The sequence below is a fragment of the Marmota flaviventris genome, chromosome 9 (assembly GCF_047511675.1).
Source record: "Marmota flaviventris isolate mMarFla1 chromosome 9, mMarFla1.hap1, whole genome shotgun sequence".
NCBI classification, from domain to species: domain Eukaryota; kingdom Metazoa; phylum Chordata; class Mammalia; order Rodentia; family Sciuridae; genus Marmota; species Marmota flaviventris.
Genome location: NC_092506.1, coordinates 64,313,572 through 64,335,063, shown reverse-complemented (window position 1 = coordinate 64,335,063; position 21,492 = coordinate 64,313,572). Strand labels below are relative to the sequence as shown.

The 21,492-nt window shown below is 51.6% G+C and overlaps 1 pseudogene; it reads right to left on the bottom strand.

Annotated features, from left to right (window-relative positions):
* Positions 1-1,109: 1,109 nt before the first annotated feature.
* Positions 1,110-2,040, bottom strand: LOC114098330 (RNA-binding protein Musashi homolog 2-like; annotated as a pseudogene).
* Between the last annotated feature and the right edge of the window lie 19,452 nt (positions 2,041-21,492).

Genomic DNA, 21,492 nt, shown 5'->3' with positions numbered 1-21,492 from the left:
AGGGCCTAATCCGACATGATGAAGATTTGGGCCTACTTCTTATTCTATTAGGTGCAGGATCTATGGTCTAATTCCTAGGTCTAACAAATTTTTATATCAAGCATCTTTAATAAGATAAGCCAAGCTATACATATTGGCTGTCAAGGACACTGACCTTCAAAAATATGGATTTTCTCACATTGGATGCATCAAATGGAAGCACTTGGGTCACTTCTCACAAGCTATGAGCACAAAGGGGTGACTCTTTCAGGTCCAACTGAGCTGAACACTATTACCCCAAGAGATTGAGAGTCTTTCAAAGAAGTCTTTCATAGAGGGGGTAAGGATCATGGGGGTGACCATCAGGGATGCCAGCCCTGAAAAGTGGTCTGATTGGGTGGTAGGCCCTCAGTGGCCCATCTCTTCCTAGCCTGGTGGAGCCAGTATGGGCAAGGAGGTGAGAGTATGAAGTTGAGAAAAAGCCTAGTATGTACTGGTGTCCATGGGCCAACACATGGAGGTGCCAGGGAAACTGTGTTGTCTGTTCCTTCTCAATGATGAATGCTTCTTATGGTGACAGCCACTGAGAGACTGGCTCCAAACAACCATCAGATAATGTTTCACAGTTGCTCCTCAAGTTTACATTTCTCACATACTTTTGTAGAGGAGTCCTGTGTGTGCTCATGAGAGAACATAGATGCTCCACGTCACACAGCCACAACCCTCTGGGCTACCAGCACTTAAAAGCTCACCCCATGAGGTGCCTCAACAAACCTGTTTGATCATTTTGACAGTTTTACACCTTCTTCCTAGATTCCCCACCCCCAACCCAGCAGGAGTCTCTATGAAGTTTGTGAGAAGTTCCCTTGGCCCCATTACATTTTGGGAATTTGAGAGTGAAGTTAGTCACAATGCACACTGGAGGCGAAATGGGAGGGAACTGGAAAATAAGTTTAGAAAAAACATGAAGTGAAGGAATAAGGTATTTTCCAAGAATAAATATGAGAAAAAGAATATTCATTCAAACAGGCAGTGGGAACAGAGTTTCAGTGGGCACTGGCAGTAGCAGGAGTGCTCCCAGCCCAGACTGCATGGTGCCAAACCCCAATTTGCTAGGCCTCATTTAAGTGTTAGTTGATAAAAATTATACCTTGTAAAATCAGCAAATAGTCTGGAAACTAATAGCTGTAGCTAGGAGTGAATCCAGGTAGCCTTGGCCATAGGTTATAACAAAGTTGGGGTAGCCCAGCATTCTCATGCCAAGCATGAACACATCCATGTGAGAATGTGACTTCCTTTGGCTGAGCTTTCTTATGTTCTACATTTTTTTTAAGAGAGAGTGAGTGACAGAGAGAGTGAGAGAGAATTTTTTAATATATATTTTTTTTTAGTTCTCGGCGGACACAACATCTTTGTTTGTATGTGGTGCTGAGGATCAAACCCGGGCCGCACGCATGCCAGCTGAGCGTGCTACCGCTTGAGCCACATCCCCAGCCCCTGTTCTACCTTTTTTAAAAATTATTAATTTCAAGGAATCAATAATTTATTAAATTATTGATTTCCTGAAAACAATCTCAGACTTTCTCCACAACATCTTCATTCTCAAAGGTGATGAAACCAAACCCTCTGTGCCTATTAGTGGTTTTATCAAATATTTTCCACTTTGCCAAACTGCTCAAAATATTGTTTTACATCTTCCACTAATGTGTTACGAGATAATCCACCTACAAATATTTGTTTTTGTGAACATCTTGGATTGTGCTGGAAGAAGAAATGCAACCTTGGAGTCAATCATCTTGAAACATGACTCATGGTGTGGCTGACCTAGCCCTTTATCTATACTTGTTGGGTCTGCAAACTTGTCAAAACCAAAGCCTCTGGAGCATTTCATAGTGGGGTCTCTCATGACCAGACATTCTCTAATTTCTCCAAAATTGCTAAAATAGTCTCTGACCCTTCTGGTGAGGTCTGCCAGCTCAGTCCACCCATAAACATTTTACCAGAGTCATGCTGGGAGTTGCTGGCACTGTCTGAGGTGCCTTGGCTCCCACTTGCCTCCATATTTGAGCCCCACCCTCCCACCTCCCCACTGGAAACACTGGGCCCCACAGCAAGTGGAGCAGCAACTGGATTCAAGCCCTGAGATCTCTGGTCTCTGCCCCCCAAACCATTATTTGTAACTTTTCAAATTTTGTTATTGTACATTTAATTCCCAGTAATTCTTTTTTTGTAGCATCCTAATCTTGTTCATAGGTGTAATATCTTATTTCTTTGGATATTAATTATAGTTTTCTTTTTTAATATTTCTGGATTTTGCAAAGTTACTCTTTTCTAATTTGTTTAATTTCTTCCTGCTGTTTGTTTTAATCTCTTTCTTATTAAAGGCTTTCCTCAAATCATCACTCATGCTTTGCTGTCTGCTTGTATTTAAGAATGAGGATACTAGATCACAGATTTGATACCCTGCAAACATGACTGGGGCTGTCTACAAAGATCTGATTGAGACATTCCATGTCTCTTGAGCTAGTCCAGAGAAAAGCTCCTTCTGTCTCCTGCCTGGACCATATTGTATGTCTGCTACAGGAAATATTAGCATTCTGCAGAGAGGTGGGGGAAAATACCTGGGAGTCTGATTCTAAAATAGGTTTCCAAGCAATCTTCCTGTTTTTAGCCTCCCCAATCCATCCAATTTCAGAAGTACCTGGTACAGCAAATGCCTGAACATGTGGGAGTTTCACAGTGTAAACTGGGCTGCTTTTCAATTTCCTTTATTGCCTGCTTAGGACTCAGTTATACTCATTCTTTGTTGGCTGTGTCTGATTTCCAATATTTTGATAAATCCCCTTACTGTTATTTTAGTTGGTTTCAGGAAAGACCACAGTGCAAGTTCAACTTGCTGTCTTTATCCTATTTCAACTCTAAATGAATAGCAACAACATATTTCAGAGCAGGAATTCTCTGCTGCGACTTATAAACAGAGTGTAAACATAATGTGAAAGAGGACTTGGAAGGGCCCTTTGCCACCAGTTCTTTACTTGTTACAAACTTTCATGGCTCCAAAAGCCCAGGTCAAAAGCCAACCCTTGCGATGCCCTCCTCAGTCTCCGAACATGTCTTGTTTGACCCAATTTGGACCAAATGAGTTACCGACATTACAGTACCTTATAGACATGATTCTGTTTAGGCCTTTCACTTTAGGAGTATAGAGGCTCAGAGAGCTTGATCAAGAGAAAAAGACCACAGCCAGTAAGTGACAGAACTAAGATTTGAACTCAGGTCTGTTTCCACCCTCCAGTCCCTGTGATATTATTGCTGACTTTGAGGCACCCCCCAAAGGAGAAGCTCACCTTCTGGTAAAAAAGTGGCACAGGTTCTTTAAAGAAGTCAGCCCAGGCATAGGAAAGCAGTACATACTTGGGAGCAGAAGTGGAGCCGAGCCATGTGTGGTTCAAGGAAGGAGCGTCTCATCCCAATCAGGGTGAATGTTAGGACAGGCATCTGAGCTCACCACCTCCACCCTCTGAGCCTGGAATCTCTCCTTACATAATCACAGTGAATAATAACATGGTGGTGGTGAAGTTTGCTAAGCCCTTTTACACAGATCGCTTATATTATACAACCTGGTAGGCCAAATGTGATCTCCATTTTCGCCAAGAGAAAATAAAAACAGAGAGGTTAACCACTCCGCTGCAAAGTGTTTGTCTTCGGATTCAAATCCATCCCTTCTAAGTGGAATTTCCCCAAATGTCCCCCTCTGGGCCTGTGCTTACTCTGTTCCTTCTGTCCTTCCAAGTCCAGGCTCTCTGACCACCCTGTCCACCTTTATTTTATCCAGGGCATCCTTTGAAGGGAGACTCCCCATTCCAGTCTTTTCACCAACGCTTCACAATGTGTGACTTTGTCTGCTTGTTTTAAAATGCTGATTGTTAGGTCTCACTCCAGATCTTCCAGGTTTCTGGGAGATGGACCCTGGAATCTGCATTAAAAAAAAAAAAACTGTCCTGTGATTCTTGTGTTCCTCTATAAGCGAGTTCCACTGGTGCCTAGAGGCACAGTGAACAGAGGGTACCCTGGAGTTAGCACCGCTCTTCCTAGTTCTGGCCTCGGCACCACCTCAGTTTCCCACCTGTGGAGTGGGCCGTGCGCGCAGTTCTGAAGGAGAGGCGCCCCCAGCTGCCGGAGGGCTGCTCAGGCGAGCGCCACACCTGTCTCCTTCCCAAGCTCTTTTCCACCTCCATCGGCCCGCTAGCGCGGTTGGAGGAAACAGCTGGGGGCTCTTGGCTTCCAGGCTGCGGTCGCTTTCTAATCGGCTGCGGACAGGCCCCAAAGCTGGGGGCTGGGGCCGCTTTCCGCACGCGCCGACCTCCCGCCGGAGACTGTAGGGGAGCCGAGTGCGCGGCGCTTCCCGCCCGCTGGGCAGCTGAGGCCCCTGCCTTCCCTCCAGCAGCCCATAAATATTCCCTGGGCCCGAAGGAAGCGGAAAAATGACTTTCCAGTGCGCTTTCTGGCCCCCACCCATCGTCGCCCGCGCAGAACCCTACAAGCAGGAGAGTCAGCGTCCCCCCTGCGCGGGCCGGGGGCGGGGCCAGGGACCCACACAGATCAGCCCCGGGTGTCTAGAGAAGGGCTCGGTACTCCACCCAGGTGGCAAGGAAGGCTTTTTGGAGAAGGTTAAGATAAGTTCGGAAAGATGAAAGAATATGAAGGACAGAAGGAACAGAATAGGCATGTCGGGAGGGTGACATTTGGGGGAAATTACAACTATTTTGTGCCACTGAAACATTGAGTTAAAGATGAAGTGTCACCAGATGGGGCTGGAGAAAGTGGCAAGGGTGGGTCCCAAGCAGGGTCTTGTACTACTGTGCTGGACGGGTACTGGCAAGCTGTGGGACACACCAGATTCTTTGCTTTCAAGGAAGCCCACTCCAGCGTGGTGTGGGAGGTGGAATGGAGAGGTCTCTGGAACATGGGTGAGGAGTCTGAATGCGAAGGTCATGGTGCCTGGGCCATGGTGAGAATAGAGAAGAGGGACTGAACGAAAGAGAATTTCAGAGGTAGAATGGATAGGACCTTAGTGGTGACAGAGTGAGATGGGATCAAGAATGAGACAATGAATGGAAGGAGGGCCTTTCCAAGTAGGAAACAAAGGGTTAAATGCTCCCTTTTCTCACAATGTGTCCCTCCTGGAAATTCCTTCCTCCCTAACTGTCCAGCTTTGATCCTTCTTTCAGCGTCCCCTCCCCCCACCTCAGGAACCCTTTTATCCTCCCTCAAAGGTTTCAGAAGGCAAAGCTTGTATTTGATTGTTTGCTGTCTGGTATTATACAATCATCAGCCTTTAAGGTCACAGTGGCTAAGACCACAGGAGAATTCTACCTCTATGGAAGACTTGTGACTTGAGAATGTCATTCATTCACTGAAAGTTTCTTCTCATATAAAATGGGGATCATGATCCCTCCCTTGAAGGATGCCATGTGCCTGGTGTATGGGGTGTGCCCAGTGAGTGGGCTTTTCTTCCACTAGAGCTGCTCAGCCTGGAAACCAAACTAGGACCCTTTGAGTGTCTCCTGAAACTTCTCCAAAGTTTTCTGACCAAAATAACAGTGCAGGAACAGAAAAATTGGAAGACCTGGGTTCCTGCTGTGGACTTTCTAAGTGACTTCAAACAAGTCAGGGTACCTCTGTGTACCCTGGACAACAAGAGGGTAGGCCCTAAAGTTCCCGCTGCTGCCTTTGGTCATTCAATTTCCAGTGGAGCCCTGAGCACTGTAGGATAGCAGTGCCCATTTCCAGGTGGTGACACTCCTCCTTCTGGCCTGGGAGTCTGGTTTCCCTCTGAGTCGCCCTGATAGGGACACAGGAGTATTACCTTGTACAGGCCTCTAGAGACCAGACTGAGGCTTGTCCTCCAGAGGAGCTTGTGATGTAATTGGATTGGGCCTTGGTTTCTTTAGGAGGCAGAGATACCTGGAAGACTAGTTCCAGCTGCAGATCTAAGACAGACTGTCAAGGGCCTGGCTTGGCACAGCTGTGGAAGACACCAGGGCATGGGAGGCAGGCATCCTAGGAGCAACAGGATGAGACATGTGAGCAGAGCCCCAGGATTTGGGTGGATCCCATCTGAAGAAGCCATAACAGTGGTGGTGTTGCACCCTTCTCTTTGCTCAGATGAAAGTCCATGGTCATGCAGCAAGCTCATGGCAGGAGCAAAATGGTAAAGGACCCTGTGTTCAACACAGGTGAACTGAGTCACCATAATGAGGTTAAGCACAGGAAAGCAGCTAGTCCAATGGCACATAGTAGATGCTTAATAAATACTGTTTTGCTCAACACAAGACCCTATGCTTGGAAACATAGATCTGGAACAGAGAAAAAATGGTCTCTTCCCTTGAGGAGTTCAAGCCTTGGGAGAGGAAGAGGTAGGTACACAAATATTGCTGGCCTATGCAGAGACAGAGGACAACACAGGGGTGGTGGGAAGATCAATATAACCTCTACTTCAGGCTCTGTGCTTGGTAGTGAACTTGGGGAGCAATGTTTGTTAAGGAAGCTTCATGGAGGGAGTGACATCTGCATTGGTCTTTGATGGTTGTGTAGGAGATTCCTAAGCCAAGAAGTCAGAAGGGTATTTCCAGCAGAGGCAAGAACATCTGCACAGCCATCAGGGTGGAGCAATATGAAGCATTTAGGGGACAGCTGAATATTTGCTGTGTAGGAAATGGGGCTGCCTAGGTCAGGTGCTGGTGGGAAGACCTTGAACGCCTGGCTGAGTGGTGAGTGTGGAATACAAAGGCAATGAGGAGCCATGAGATGTTTCTGAACAAAGGTGATGTGGTCAGACTCCGTTTTAGAAGAAAACATTCTGGGTCTAGTAAATGGCCTGGAAAGGCCTGGGGGAGCCCAGGGGGTAATGGGCCCCTCTAGGAACCCCTTGCTATGTTTCAGTCTATTGGGACTTAGGTCAGATCCAGGCTCCTGGGACTGGTCCCTCTTCCAGGTGGACAGTAGGTGGCGCTGCAGCTCTGTGCATTCAGCCTGCAAGGCGGGGCTACCTGTCCTCACCTGGGTAGGCTGGCCTCCTCATCCTGCTTGGCGGGCACCAGGGTCCTTTCCTCAGTGCGGAGACTGAGAAAAGGGCTGGGATGGGGTTGGGGAAGGCCACTTGCTTAATAGAACCACAGGTGTGTCATGTAAGCAGGGAGGGTCTCCAGGGCACTTGTTCCACAGGTGGGGAAACTAAGGCCTAGAGCGTGATGGGTTGAGTCCCTGGGCAGGCTAGTAGCTCAGAGGGATTTCCAGTTGCCAGATGTGGGAGGTCATCTGTCCCTTCCCCCTCCTGAAACCTTCACCAGTTCACTGCCTTCCTGCCACCCCCGGGTTGTTCCCCACTCAGCTGTGCTGTCTGCAGGCCTGGACCACTGCGCCAGCCTCCCCACAGGACCAGCTAGCAGGTCTTTTTCACACCTGCCTCTGCCCCTCCCCACCTAGCCCAGGGATTTTTCACACACAGATTCAACAACCACCCTCCCCCCTGAAACCCTTCCCTGCTTCCCATCCCCCAGGGCTGCTCAGCCAGTGACAATGCACCCCTCTTCTTAGAGGGTTGAGCATGCAAATCTGCCCTGCATCCCTGGCCTCTCACTCCACCAGGTCCTTGGCCTCAGCCTCTCCCCTGCTTCTGCTCCCTGTGCTGGCCTACTGTCAAACTCTGACCTGTCCTCAATGCCTCAGTGGGTACCTCTGAGATGGGGGCTTAGGTGTCCCTCCTGGGTTCCCACAACCGTGAGTGCACTGTGTGCCTGAGCTCCCTGCACTTGTCTCCTCTGCTGGATCGCTGAGAGCGCCTCTGATTTACTACTGTTCCCTGGGTCCAGGCCTTGGCCCTGCACTGGAGCTCAGGGGCAGCCTTTTTTGATGAGTGATTGATGGGCACACTCTGGGATGATCATGACCATGAAGAGTGTCCCCTGTCCTGGGCTAGATTTTGTGCCAGATGCTCTCACATGCAGCCTTTCACAACAAGGTCCAGCTGGAACTATTATCCTTGTTTTGCTGAAGAGATTGAAGCCCAGAGAGGGGGGTGGCTCACCTGTGGTCACATGGAAGTGAGTGGTGGAAGCTGGCTCACAGGTGACCTGGCCCAGCAAGGCCGCAGGCTGCCACTGAAGGCACTGGCTTGGCTGGGTAGGCCACTCTCAGGCTACAGGACAGTGGGGACCAGGTCTCCCACAGGGTCTGACCAAGGATAGTGTGGCGCTCTCAGAAAGCCATCTGGGGACCTGGGACAGAGGGCCTCAAGAAATAAGGTTCACAGGGGATGGGGGGGAAGGTTGGAGTTGTGGCTCAGCAGTAGAGCGCTCGCCTAGGATGTGTGAGGAACTGGGTTCAATCCTCAGCACCACATAAAAATAAATAAATAAATAAAGGTATTGTGTCCAACTACAACTAAAAAATAAACATCAAAAAGAATAAGAAGAAGGAGGAGGAGAAGAAGAAGAAGAGAGGTTCCCTCTCTGCCTGGGAGCAGGGGAGCCCAAGCTGTTCTGGAGTCAGGCAGGGGCTGGACAGATCTGAGCACCGTGGTGTTTCTGTGGCAGCCATGAGGCAGGGACCCGTGGCTAGAGGCCAGTGAAGAGGCTGACCGTGTGATCCAGGAGAGGCAAGGCCCAGGCGGACGGGAAACTCAGGGTCTGGGATCAGGCTGGGCCCAAATACCAAGACTTTCTAAGGAGCCCTGTGGCTGGCAGACAGGATGCCAAGCAGTCGGAGGTAAGCCGCCGCAGGGCTGTCCACAGAAGCCAGGCAGGGTGTGGTAACGAGCTGCAAATATTTATTGATGGGGCCAAGCTAATGAGAGGTCTGCAGCAGTAGTGTCAGGCTTCTGGGTCACAGCATAAAGAACGGGAGGACCCTCTGCGTGGTGAGTGATCCTGGCCCACTCCTGCCCCTCTAGGTACCACAGGTACCCCAGGCGCTCTATATCCTATGCCCAGACCTAAAGCCACACAGAAGTCAGAGATAGAGGGGGGTCAAAGCCCAGCCACTCATGATCTAAAGGAAAAACAGACCCAGAGGAGGATTGTGCCTGCCCAGGACCCAAGACAAGCCAGGCCCAGAGCCCAGGACTCCTCATTCCTAGACTTACTCAGTGACCATACAAAGCCACCGCCTCCTGTTCTTCCAAGACCGCTGCTCAGATCCTGTAGGAAGCCCTTTGGCGAATACTAGTGCAATGGCAGCTCCATCCTCATCCCTCAGAGGGAGCGTGCAGAAGCTTTCCTGGTCTGAATCCATCCAGACAGTGCTGGAGTCTACCTTGAGTCTACCCCCACTCCCTCTAGCTGCAGCCTCCCTGCGTGGGGGAATGTTTGGCATAGAGGTGGTGGCTGGGGAAGGGAGGGGTGTCTGCTTGGTGGCAATACCCAACACGGCAGCCACCCACTCACCAGCCCTGTGACACCACTTGGTGAGGTCATCCTCTCTCTGGAAGGCTTCCCCAGAGGCTCGTGTGGGGTCCTGGTCAGGGCTCCTCCTTGATGCAGCCAGGGGTCCACCCACTTTGTGAAGGTAGCTCTTCCTGGGTCATCAGTCTTAGGATGGGGGAACTCTTCTCCCCACTGCCCAGTTCTAGATGAAGGCCTCTGGTCACTACTGCCCTGTGTGGGTCTCTCTGGTTTCCTGGTGAGAAAAGTCAGACCAGCCCCTGGGACAGTGCCACCAATTCACCGCCAGAGATGGAGGGTAAAGCCTCATCCCAACCCCAAGTGGGAAACCAGGCGAGTCCCAGCATGCCCCGGGCCTCTCTGCCCAGTCTCCTGCTCTTCCCCAGGCCCCGCCTCAGCCCTCCCCTGCCCAGTGGAGGGCACTCGTCCCTTTTCAGCATAGGGGACACACTCTGTGCTCCTGCTCCATGTAAAGACCTCTTCCACCAGCCCTCATGGTCACTCTATGGCACAGGTGTCACCATCCCCACTGAGCAGCTGAGACCCTGAATTGCCAAGTCACTCAGGAGGGGAATCTATCGTCGAAGGTAGCTTTTCAAAACTACATTCATTCCCAAGTTGCCCCCCTTTGTGTACAGAGAAAGGTTGTTTACTTATTATTTTTCTTGAAATGACTATAATAGTGGGAATAACTCATTCATAATAGGGGCCCATCACTGTTTGTTGAATGACTGAAGTGGTACTTGGCCAGGGACTGGATGAGGTGACCTCTCATCTTGATGTCCTGTGCTGGTCCTACCGAGCAACGTGCAGATGGCTACTGGGCCAGAGAGAACGTGCCCCGGGGCCTGATGGCAGAGTCCTGCTTTCCTCACAGCTTGTGGGCATGTGGTTCCCCCTGTAACCCCCCACTATCGAGGGTAGGCAAAGCAAGTCTGAGGAGAGGAACAAAGACTCTGGATTTCGGTGGGGAGGTGGAATCAGCATGGAGTATCCCCTCGGTGGGTTCCTGTGCCTTGCCCTGGTGGGTGACCCTCATACCTCTGCTCCCTGCCCAGTGGGAATACAGCCCCAGGGGCCCCCTTCTGCAGACTCAGCCTCCCCAGGAAGCTGTTTTGCATCTGAGCCTGGAGGGGGCCTCCCTCTGAGCTCCCCTGGTCCTTGTGGATTGCTGTCACACAGGTTCCGTGTTGTCATTGACTAGTTCTGTGTTTGTTTCCCCATTAGACCCGGAGTTCCTGAGGGCAGGGGCTCGTCTGACTCCTCTCTGTGTCTGAGCTCCCTGACAGGGCCAGGAAGGAAGGTTGAAGACACAGAGACAGAAACAGAGAGAAGGAAAGAAAAGAAAGGGTCTGAGTTATTATCCCTGTTGTGCAAACTTTGGGCCTCAGTTCTGCCACCAGCCAACTGGGTTCCATGGGCCAAAGCCCTGTCCCCCCTGGTTTCAAATGCCCCAGCTGTGGTTTAAGTAATGGGTCCTCCCACTGCCCCTGAGAATCGGGAATATGGGCTGGACTAGAACATAGGCAGATGCTCAGCATAAAGCTGCCTCCCTGTTCTGTCCCCTCAGCTTAAGCCCCCCTCCCAGGGAAGGCGGAGGAAGAGCCCATTGAGTTGCCATAGCTCCTAGCTGCTTCTCATGGCCTCATCTCACAAACCTCTGTCTCAGCTGATCTCTCGCCCCAAGCAAGCCTGCTTGGCCCACAGACCCACTGACATCAGCCAGAGCCTGCGGGGGGCCGGCTGGGGGCAGGGCCTGCAATCCACCCACAGAGATGGAAAGTGTCTGCAATGCTCTGCAGGTCACCCAGCCTGTGCCACAGCTTGCCCAGCCCCCGCATGCCCCAGAGGGCTGGCATCTCCATCTTCATCTGGTCAATGAGGAAAGCGGGACCCACAGGGGGAGAGGCCAGACTACCCATAAGTACTCAGTGACCAGAGCCCCAGCTGGGAAAGTGTAGTCAACGCTTAAAACTCCAAACCCATTTTTTTAGTTGTAGTGGACACAATACCTTTATTTGATTGTATGTGATACTGAGGATCGAACCCAGGGCCTCACGCTTGCTAGGCGAGCGCACTACTACTGAGTCATAACACCAGCCCCTACACCCATTTATTTTAATACCTAGTCCTGACTGAGGGTATGAATTTGGGCAAGTGGGTGATTTCCTGCAGGCCTCTGTGTGTCAGGGACATAACTGTGGCCCAGCAATCCTTAGAGGTACTTGTAGGGATGAAGAGGCTCTTGGCAGGGCTAGGCTGTGAGCCGGTCTCAGCCATACCATTCTGGAAAATGGTACCTCAGCTCTCTGCCCGTTAGTGGAGGGCAGTGTCTATTCCCTGTTCCTCCCATTTCCTCCTCACTCTCTCCATCCTCCTCCTCACAGTGAGGGTAGTGGCTACAGTGGCATCCTGTGTAGTGGCTATGTTTGAGGCCCAGGACAGGTTGTGAACATAAAGAAGGGGTCCAGCCTTCACCCTTGGGGGAGCCTAAGCTCTACAGGGAGGAATACATCTATTTGTCTCTATCCATCCACCCGCCCACCCATCCACTTACCTCTCCAGTCATCCCTCCGCCCACCCAACCACACTGACCCAGCATGGTCTCTGTGCCAGGTATAGGCTATGTGGAACTGCAGAGCAGGCTCTGTAGGGTCCTTCCCTCAGAGACTCACCGTCCATCTCTAAGTTGCTTTCACATTTCTGCCCCAGCCTGAATATTTGTTTGTTTGTTTCACAGATGTCTGGACTTTATCCCTCGAAACCCTTTGCTCCTCAAACCTGAACACTTTAGCTGTGCCTCAGACCCCTCTCCACCTGCTTCTATTCAAGGTTTCCCCAGAGCAGTAAAAGACCCCATCCTAGGGCCTGGCCTAAAATCTAGGCATCCTTCCTGACTCCCCCCTCCTCTCTCTCACCCCAAGACCAACAAGCAGGAAGTAAAGTCTGAAGATACTGCCCCCAGTAGGCCCCTGCCATGTCCCCCTCTCTCCATCACACCATCCACGTCACCTAGGTCATGACTGTGACTGGTCTCCAGTCCTCCATGAGGCTAAGAAATGTCTTTCCAAAATGCACACCTCACTGTGTCTCTCTCTACTTTGTAAACTCTTCCAGCCTCCCCATTGCCCTCAGGCGAAAACCATACTCTACCGGTCAGTGTCCAGCTGGGCCCACCTCTTTGCCTCATCTATGCCTCGGTGGGCTTCACACCCAGCCTTCTTTCAGCTTCTTTGAGCCTTTTCCTGGAAGAATATGTCTTCCTGCCCTCCCCCCCACTGCATGGCCACCGCTGCTGGCCTGTCTCTTCCCTCACATTGGCTCAGTCCAAACCTTAATTCCCTGGTCCTGTTTTCCTTGACCCTGAACCAACCTGTGTGCTCTCAGCTGCCCCTCCCCCACTAAGGTCACCTGAACTTCCGCCCTTTCTGCCTTTCTTCTTTCTGCCCATATTTATCAAACATGGACGGTACACCAGGCCTAGTGCTACAGTGATAAAAAAGCAAACATGGTCCTTGCCTCCTGGAGCTTGGAATCTAGTCAGGGAGCCAAAGAAACACCAAGTGGATAACTATAAGTGGGGACCAGCACCTACCACTCCTCACGCAGCCTCGGTCACAGGCAGCTTCCTCTGCAATGGAGATTGATTGGGACGCAGGTTGTATCCAGAGTGCTCCTGGTGTTGTCCCCTCTAAAAGGGAAGGGGAGCAAGTAGGACTGAGCCGGGGGAGAAGCTGAGCTGAAGTGTGATCTCATGGAGGCCTCAGCTGGCCCCATGGGGGGCTCTGGAACTGGGATGAGACTCAGAGTTGTCTCAATTTGGGGTGAGAAGTCTGGGCTGTCCCTGTCCACAAGTCTCCTGGTCCCTAGATGAAGAGTGGTCTTGGGCAAGGCGATTTTCCTCAGCAGAGCTAAACGCCCCCCACCCACCAAGGGACTAACAGCTGAGGCCAAGGTACTTGTAGCACGTCATTCCTGAAGAGGGACGAGGAAAGCCCAGCACATGTGAGGTATGTGGCACCACCCGTACATGGTGTCTTGGTCTGTTTCGCGTCACTTTAACAGAAGGTGATTTATTTTATTTTTTTATTAGATCTATAGATACAGACTTTATTCTTTTTTCAGTCTGTTTTTTTTTATTTTAATTTGCTATATATGACAACAGGATGCATTACAATTCACATTACACATAAAAAGCACAATTTTCCATGTCTCTGGTTGTACACACAGTAGAGTCACACCATTGGTGTCTTCATACATGTACTTAGGGTAATGACGACCATCGCATTCCACCATCTTTCCTACCCTCTGCCCCCTCCCTTTCCCTCCCTCCCCTTTTCCCCTTTGCCCTATCTAGAGTTCATTTAATCCTCCCATCCTCCCCCCTCCCCCTGCAGCATATTATGGATCAGCATCCTTAAATCAGAGAAACCATTCAGCATTTGGTTTTCTGGGACTGGCTAATTTCACTTAGCGTTACATCCTCCAGCTCCATCCATTTAGACTAGGTAATTTACAATGAGCAGAAATTTATTCGGTTCACAGTGCTGGAAAGTTCAAGGTGTCCTCTCCTTCCTTGGCACCTGCTTTATGTTGGGGAACCATGAGGCAGCTGGGGACCAGTGTCTGAGGGGTGCTGCAAAGAACTCAGCAGTTCAGCACTGTGCACAGGAGGATTGAGGGGCCAGTGGAGGGGGCTGGTCCAGGGAGCCACCAGGGGCGCTTGGAGGGCCATTGCAGAGGCTGCCTCCAGTTACACAATCTGGAGGAGGGGGAGCTCTTGGGCCTCCTGCGGGAACTTCACAGCATCAGAACCGTCCTTGCTTGGCATCCCAGGCCCCATCCCCTCCAGGGACACAGCCCGGGTCCTGGCTGAGGGCCAGGGGGTGATGTAACATGTTTTAGGGGAAAGAAAGGTGAGCCAGAGCTGGGATGTGTGATTCCCAGGATCCTGGATCAAACAGGACAAACAATAAAGCCAAACCAACCCCCGACTCCCCAGCCATCCGTCACTGTCCTCCAAGAGCTGTGCTGTGTACACTACGGTGGTTCTCACAGCTCTGTGAGGAGGAACAGCGTCTTAACCCATTTTAAAGATGAGCCCGTGAGGCTCGCAGAGCAGCAGTGAGTTGCACTGTGATATCCAGCCAGGTGGTGGGAACCTAGATGTAGAACTCAGGATGGAGGGCAAGAGCAAGATGGGGGAGACCCCCTGACTTGAGGTGTGAGCCACCACTTTTCCAAGTCCCCAGCCCAGGCCTGGTCAAGTCATCTCAGGTCTGAACTTAGAGGTGTGTTGGAGGTTTTTCTGCCACAGAACCCTATGTGAATGTTGTCTGAACCTTTTTGGCCTGGATTCTGCTGAGTCCTGGGTGCTGAGGAAAAAGAAGAAACAGGGAGCAGAGTCATTCCCCCAGCTCCGACTGCTCAGTTGGCCACTGGCTCCAGAATGAGGGAGAGTCCATCTTGGATAATGAGGCTGGGATCCTGATTTCCCACTGCTCAACCCTGTGGGAGAGTCCTTTGGGTTACAAGTGGAGGGCAGGGGGTTGATTTCTATGAAGCCTCTTCTTGCAGAGGTAAGGAGTTGATTGAGCATTCTCTTGGCTTGGCACTCCTAGGGCTGAGTTCACATGCTGTGCCAAGCCCCACATGGGGTTTGTAAGCTAGTGCCCCCTCCCCCAATTTGCACAGCAGCCCAGCGGGAGGGAGGATCTCTCCCATTGCTTTGAGGGGGAGATTGAGAGCCCGAGAGGCAAAGGGACTCCTAAATCTCCTAACTCCCAACCCAGGGTTCTTTCCATTTTCCCCAGTTTCATCCAAAAAGATCAGACCTATTTCCTACCATCCCTGAGTCAGGGAACAGATATCAGCAGGCAGAGGGCTTTGGTTTTACTTTTGTACTTGTTAAGAAAAGAGAGATCCTGGTTGGACCTGACAGCTCTTACTTTCCCTGTCCATTAATAGGTATTGACGTTAGGAGTCTGGTGACCCATGCCTATAATCCCAAACCCAGCTACTTAGCAGGAGGCTAAGGCAGGATCACAATTTCAAGGCCAGCCTGGGCAATTTAGAGAGACCCTGTCTCAAAAGAAGAAGAAGGAGAAGGAGAAGAAGAAGAGAAGGAGGAGGAGGAGGAGGAGGAGAAGGAGAAGGAGAAGAAGAAGAGGAGGAGGAGGAGGAGGAGGAGGAGGAGGAGGAGGAGGAGGAGGAGGAGGAGGTAGTACCTGGGATGTAGCTCAGTGGTAGATAAAGCGCCCCTGGGTTCCATCACCATCCATACACACAATTAGAAGCATGGTTTGTAAATGGTCTTTAGGATGCCGTGTGGCTTAGATGGCCAGGGCTGGCACAGGCCCAGAGCCTGGAGGCTTCCCACTGTTAGTTGGTAAGGGAGGGGCCAGGCCCATAGTGAATCCTCAGTCTCTCCAACTTCAGGAGGCCAATGTTCCTCACTCTCCTGAGGAGTCCTGGTGGCACCTGCCCCTCTGGTGTGTATGGGCACACTCGCAGTCACGCCTGAGTGTGCTGCTTCTGCCCTTGGGCCAGGACCCCTGAGGGCCCCTGAGGCCGTGTCTCCCCTTCAAATTTGGGCTCAACCGGTAGGTTCATGGTGCCTGATTGCTTAATGAGCTTGGCATCAGGGTATGAATAATTGCACCATAAGTTATGCAAATTGAATCATAACAACACCATACTAGGCAACTTGCATTCTCTCAGCTCTCAGGTGTCCTAATCCTGGGACAAAACTTTCGTGGGAACCACGCCATCCCGCTCCCTCCTGCTTTTCTGAAATTATAACTACAATGTGCACCTTGGTCTCCACAATTACAGTTCCACAGAGGGCTCCCTGCCACCATCCCATCTGAGTATCACAGTACTAACATGGGAACATGTACAGAGTGCTTACTGTATGCCCGACGCAGTTCCATCCTGTTATTCACATTAACTCATTGAATCCTTTCAACAACACCATTAGGTATTATTAGGTTCCCTGTTTCATTGGGGAGGAAACTGAGTCTTAAGAGAACTTGCCAAAGGTCATGTAGTTCACAGATACTAAAGAGAGAAGCCAGAAAAATTTACAAGGAAGGCAAACTGAGGCACAGAAAGGAGAAAAAAAAAATCTTACCCCAAATCTCATAGTAATCTGGGGTACACCCAGGTTTTCTAGGACCTTTGGATTTGTATTTTGGGTCTGTGAGGGCCCAAGTGTCGCCCCCAACATGTGTCTGTGTGGCTGAGCGTGTGTTTGAGGGGTGGGTGTGGGCTGGGGCTTCCTTCTGGGAAAGCCAGGGGAGGCAGCCAAGGCAAGAGCTATTTTAAGGCCTCCCCTGCCCGCCCTGCTCCCCGCATGGCCCCTCCGCTGAGCCAGGTTGCAGTGGCCCAGGGCCGGGGCCAAGTGTGGAGAGGTTTGTTCCGTGAGCAGAGGGAAGTCTTGGCTCCAGGACACTTCACACCCAATGAATTACTTCAACGCTAGATTAGACTTGCAGGCCCAGAGCAAAGTGATAATAGGACCCAATTAAATTAATTTATACAGACTCTGTGCTCCAGTCCTCCCCAGGCAGCAGTGGGGCAGGCCTGACCCACCGCACTTTGGCCCCCAGGCCTGGCCCACGCTGGGAGTTCCGGATAACGGTAGGGAAATGGGTGTGGGGGCTGCTTTCTACCTGGTGGGAAAATCAGTTCAAAGCATCAGAGGGAGAGGTCAAGATTGTTGTTTTGTTTTTGTTTTTAGCCTGAAACACAGGAGAAAATGAGCCTAATTAAATAAAGACTTCAGGAAGCTGACTTCTGGCTAGAGAAGACTGGCAGTTCTGGCCAAGGATGAGATTCCCAAGGTCCCAGAAAGGGGACCTTGAAAAGATCATGGGGTGGAGGATGACCTCAGCCTGTGCATGGGCAGATCTTGGTGCCTCACGATCCCAGGCCAGGGGACACATGGCTCTTTGTAGTGAATGAGAGAGCTGGGCACCTGGGTGTTGGTTTGGTTCTACCACAACCAGCTGTGTGGGTGAGGGATGGCCTTGAATCCTGTTGAGCTCAGGGGACTGCCTACCTCCTTCACTTGGCCCACAAAGCCCTTGCCAACCCAGCCTTGCCTGCCTCTCCTGCTTTATTTCCTGCTTCTCTTCTCCCCCCTACCCCAACTCCACTCTTTACCTTACTGTGCAGAATCCACCTGTTCCCTGGCTGGGTGTGCTGTCTGGGCCTTTGCACATACTGGTTCCTGCCCAGGTCTCCTTTACCCACTTTCCCTTAAGGTCACCTGATTTTGTCCCTATGCCTGCATTTCTGGTGGGGTCTCTCCCAGGATCTATCTCACCAGGAAACTATCAGGAAGGCCCTGGGCACATCTGATAGTCCTAGGGCCTCAGGTCAGGCCTGGGCTTGGCACAGAGATGGTATCAAGGGAGGTTGGGTGAGTGCTGCCTGTTAGCTCTCCTCCTGGGAGCTATGTCCTCACCCAGACAGGGGATCACTCGGCTGCACGGACCACCCTGAATGAAGACCCAGTTCACCACTTAGCTTGGCTCCCTCAGTTTCAGTTTCCCATTCTGCAAAACCTGGGCTTTTGGTGTTAGGAGCCCTGCAGGCCCCCCCCACCTCGGGGATTCAAAAGCAGTTTCTGGGGTGTCTTGCCTCACCGACTTGAGGCCAGTGTTGGTGCCAGCTTCTGAGAGCAGGAAACTGAAGGTCTCAGGTGGCCCTGGCCTGCTCACTGCCCTGGCATTCCCCAGGGCTGTTTTCTCCTGGGGTAATCCCGTAACCACTGATCACCTCCTCGTTGTGTCCTGGTAGACCTCTATTGCTGCCACATTCACTTTGGGGTCCTGGCTGTGGTCTACAGGAGTGGCTGCTTCTGCCCAATCTGCATGGCTCTGGGCCTGAAGCCCCCCCACCAGGGTCTGTGGATGAGAAGTCAACCTCCTCCCCTTCCCCTGTTTTTGACTCCAGTTCACAGGACTTGAGCTCTCTCCTAAGAGGAACGGGAGCCTGTGCTAAGCCGGAAATGGCCTGGTGGTTTGGGGTGCGAGCAGTGTCGTCCTGTGAGGCCCTTGTGGGCAGGCCCCGTTTCCCAGAGCCAGGCCCAGCCTTTCCCCAGCATGGATGAACCACTTTGTCCTCAGATTTTCCAACAAGTCGTGGACTCTGTAGGGCATGCTGGCCGGCCATGGAGCCCCTCCCCCGCCCCAGCAGGCAGGCCTTTTTGGGGGGTTGTAAATTTATGGCGGAAGCTGAGGGCTGGCGCCTGCTGCAGGCAGCCTTTGAACCTCAGGCTTACACCCACCGGGGCCTTCCTCCAGCCTCCAGCAGTGCAGGAGCAGGCCCGTGGCCTGGAAAACGAGAGGCCTCTGTGGGGAGGCAGAAGCCTCAGTAACGCCCCCTGACCCCCAGCTCACCCCTCCTGGGCCCCAGAGGCAGCCTCAGGAACTCCTCAGCAGCGTGGCTGACTTGAGCATTGAGTGGTGTACCTTGGGTCTCCACGGGCCTCTTCTTTGTCGTGTTGGCCTCCTTCTTTCTTTGGTCAGGACATCTAATGGGATGGTAACTTAGTGCTTGGATCCCCATCCTCCCATCTCTTTCCTCTCTGGGGCTCAGCTTCCTCTCCCGGAAGAGCAGGGGTTTAGATAGGGTCATCGTGACATTTCACCGGGGGTCCACTGTTGCCTGGCGTTCCACATTCCTTTCTGAGCCCCTCTTCCGTGCCAGGGCCACCTGGGAAGTGTGTGGGGAGCAGGAGTCCAGAACTAGCCTCACCCTGGAGGCAGCAGGCAGGAAGACTCCATGGTGGGGAGAGTTGAGTTGAGGACTGACTTTATGGATGCATTCATGTATTGATTATGCAAACACAGAGCACCTACTGTGTGTCAGAACAGAGTAGGCACAGGCGCTAGGGGTGTGTGTGAAACAGCGATGAAGAGAGACATAACTGAGAAAGGAAGTGTTTCCTCTCCTGGATGTGGAAGAAGAACATTCCAGGCACAAGGAGGTAGCAGGCAAAGGTGGTGGCTCCTGAAGAGCATTGCAGACGAGGAGGACAAGAAGTTCCATGTGGCAGCAGGAGAGAGAATGATCTGTAGTGTAGATGGCTTTGTAACCGCAAGACCGAACCCCAGCTCTTTTGTTAGCTGTGGAACTTTAAGAGAGGGATCTGACTTGTCTGAGCCTCAGAATTTGTAGAAATTAGACATCATTTCTCATCGTTGTGGGAACTGGATGAAGGAAGGATGGTGAAGCACCCAGTCCAGCATCTGGCAGAGGTTGTGCAGATGTAACAGAAGGGGCACCACAAATAGGCAGGACTTACTATCAGCCAAAATTTTGTTACCATGGAAACACCTGGCAGGTGGGAGGAAGCTCCCTGTCACAGGAAGTGTGGGTGCTGGACTAGAGTTTGACCATCAGGGAGCCCATGGGGAGAGACTGAGTCAGAAATCTCTGAGGTCTTCTAGCTCTCAAGTCTCAGCACATGTGACCCTCTGTCCCAAGATGCCCTCAGAAGCTTGGAGCTTGGCAGCACCCTTGTCTCCTAAGTTTGCTTTTCTTCCAGCTGACCTGGCCCAGCTACCTCAACATTCTCCGTGTTCTAGGTTCCAGAACTCCCGCCTCCCTGGTCGCCTCCTCTGGTTATACTCAAAGTTCTGCTCCCACACTGATCACCCCTCTCTAGGAATCTAGTTGTATGGAGTAAGTTGGGAAAACTGCCTTTCTGGATTTGGGTCCAAGATCTCTATTGATGTGGCAAAGAGGTCATTGGGTGTTTGGCAGCTTATCTTTCTTTCAGCTGCTGCGGGGAGACCCACCCACTTTGGCTAGATCATCTCAGACATCCTAAGATTTATAGAAGAAGCACGGTGCATTCCTGGGAAGCAATAAATCCTTGTGGGATGAATGAATGAAGTGTCTGGCTTTTGGCTCAGGCTAGCCCTGAGGAGGGAAATCTGGAGAATTAGGGGGCACAGAGAGATCCTCCAGGTTGGGGGTGGTGTTACAGTTTTTCCCTGGGAGCTCAAAATACTTCCTGTCTCCCCATTCATCATGCCCCCACCCCGCTGCTTGCCTTCTGCAATTCCTCTCTTTGGGGAACGGAACAGCTGGCTAATAGACTCATAGAATCACAGGTTGTCAGCACCGGAAGGGCCTCTATGAGGGTCCAGCTCAAGCTCCTCACCCAATAGATGGTGAAACTGAGGCTGGAGTGGCCAGAGGCTGGCAAGGATTCTAGAGTCACCCAGGGAACCCCTTTTGGAAGATGGTGCAGGTGGAGGACAAGGGCCACATTGGATAGTGCCTATACTGGTGGCCTCTGCCCTACTAGGTCTCCATGCTAGCCCCATCCACCACTGCCTCCCAGTAACCTGAGTTTCTGCGCTCAGAGACCCTGGCAGAGTTCCTCTTCCTTAGACCCTGCTGGGATGTAATCACGAGGCCCATTCAAGAAGAGAGCCTCCACCTCGGTTTCTGGTTCCCACATTGACCCTGCTCTCTAGGAGACCCCATGTAGATGCACCTGTTTCTGGCCTCAGTTTCCCCCACTGGGGAAATGATGGCCCCAAACAAGACTAGAGGCCTCTAAGTGCTCACCTGTGCTCGTCCGGATGCTTTAGCAGGGAGGAGCCCGTGCTCACTTTCATCACTTCGTGCCTTGGCACACAGCAAGCCCTCTGTCCAATCCTGAGCTCCCAGACCTGCCCTCCAGGGAGAAATTGCTGTGATTTAAGGTTCCAGATTTCCTGGACCATTAGTGTCACGATACTTTATATCTGTGCCTCTATTGCTTTTTAATTAAAAACGAATCCCCCCCAATCCCTAGTTTTATGTATCTCCGGGAGCCTGCAGAGGTCCTGCTCTACCTGAGGCTCAGGGGTAGCCCTGCTCTCAGCTGTGCTGTTTCCTCCCTTGAATCTGCATCTCCCTCTGTTTCAGGAAGAGTCTGGAATCTTCTTTGGACATTTTCTTTGTTTTAGGTGCTGAGATCCCAAACCACACACCACAGATGCCCAGGAAGAAGAAATGGCCCTAAACCAGTTCTGTGACCAGCACCCACTTCCAGCCAGGAATG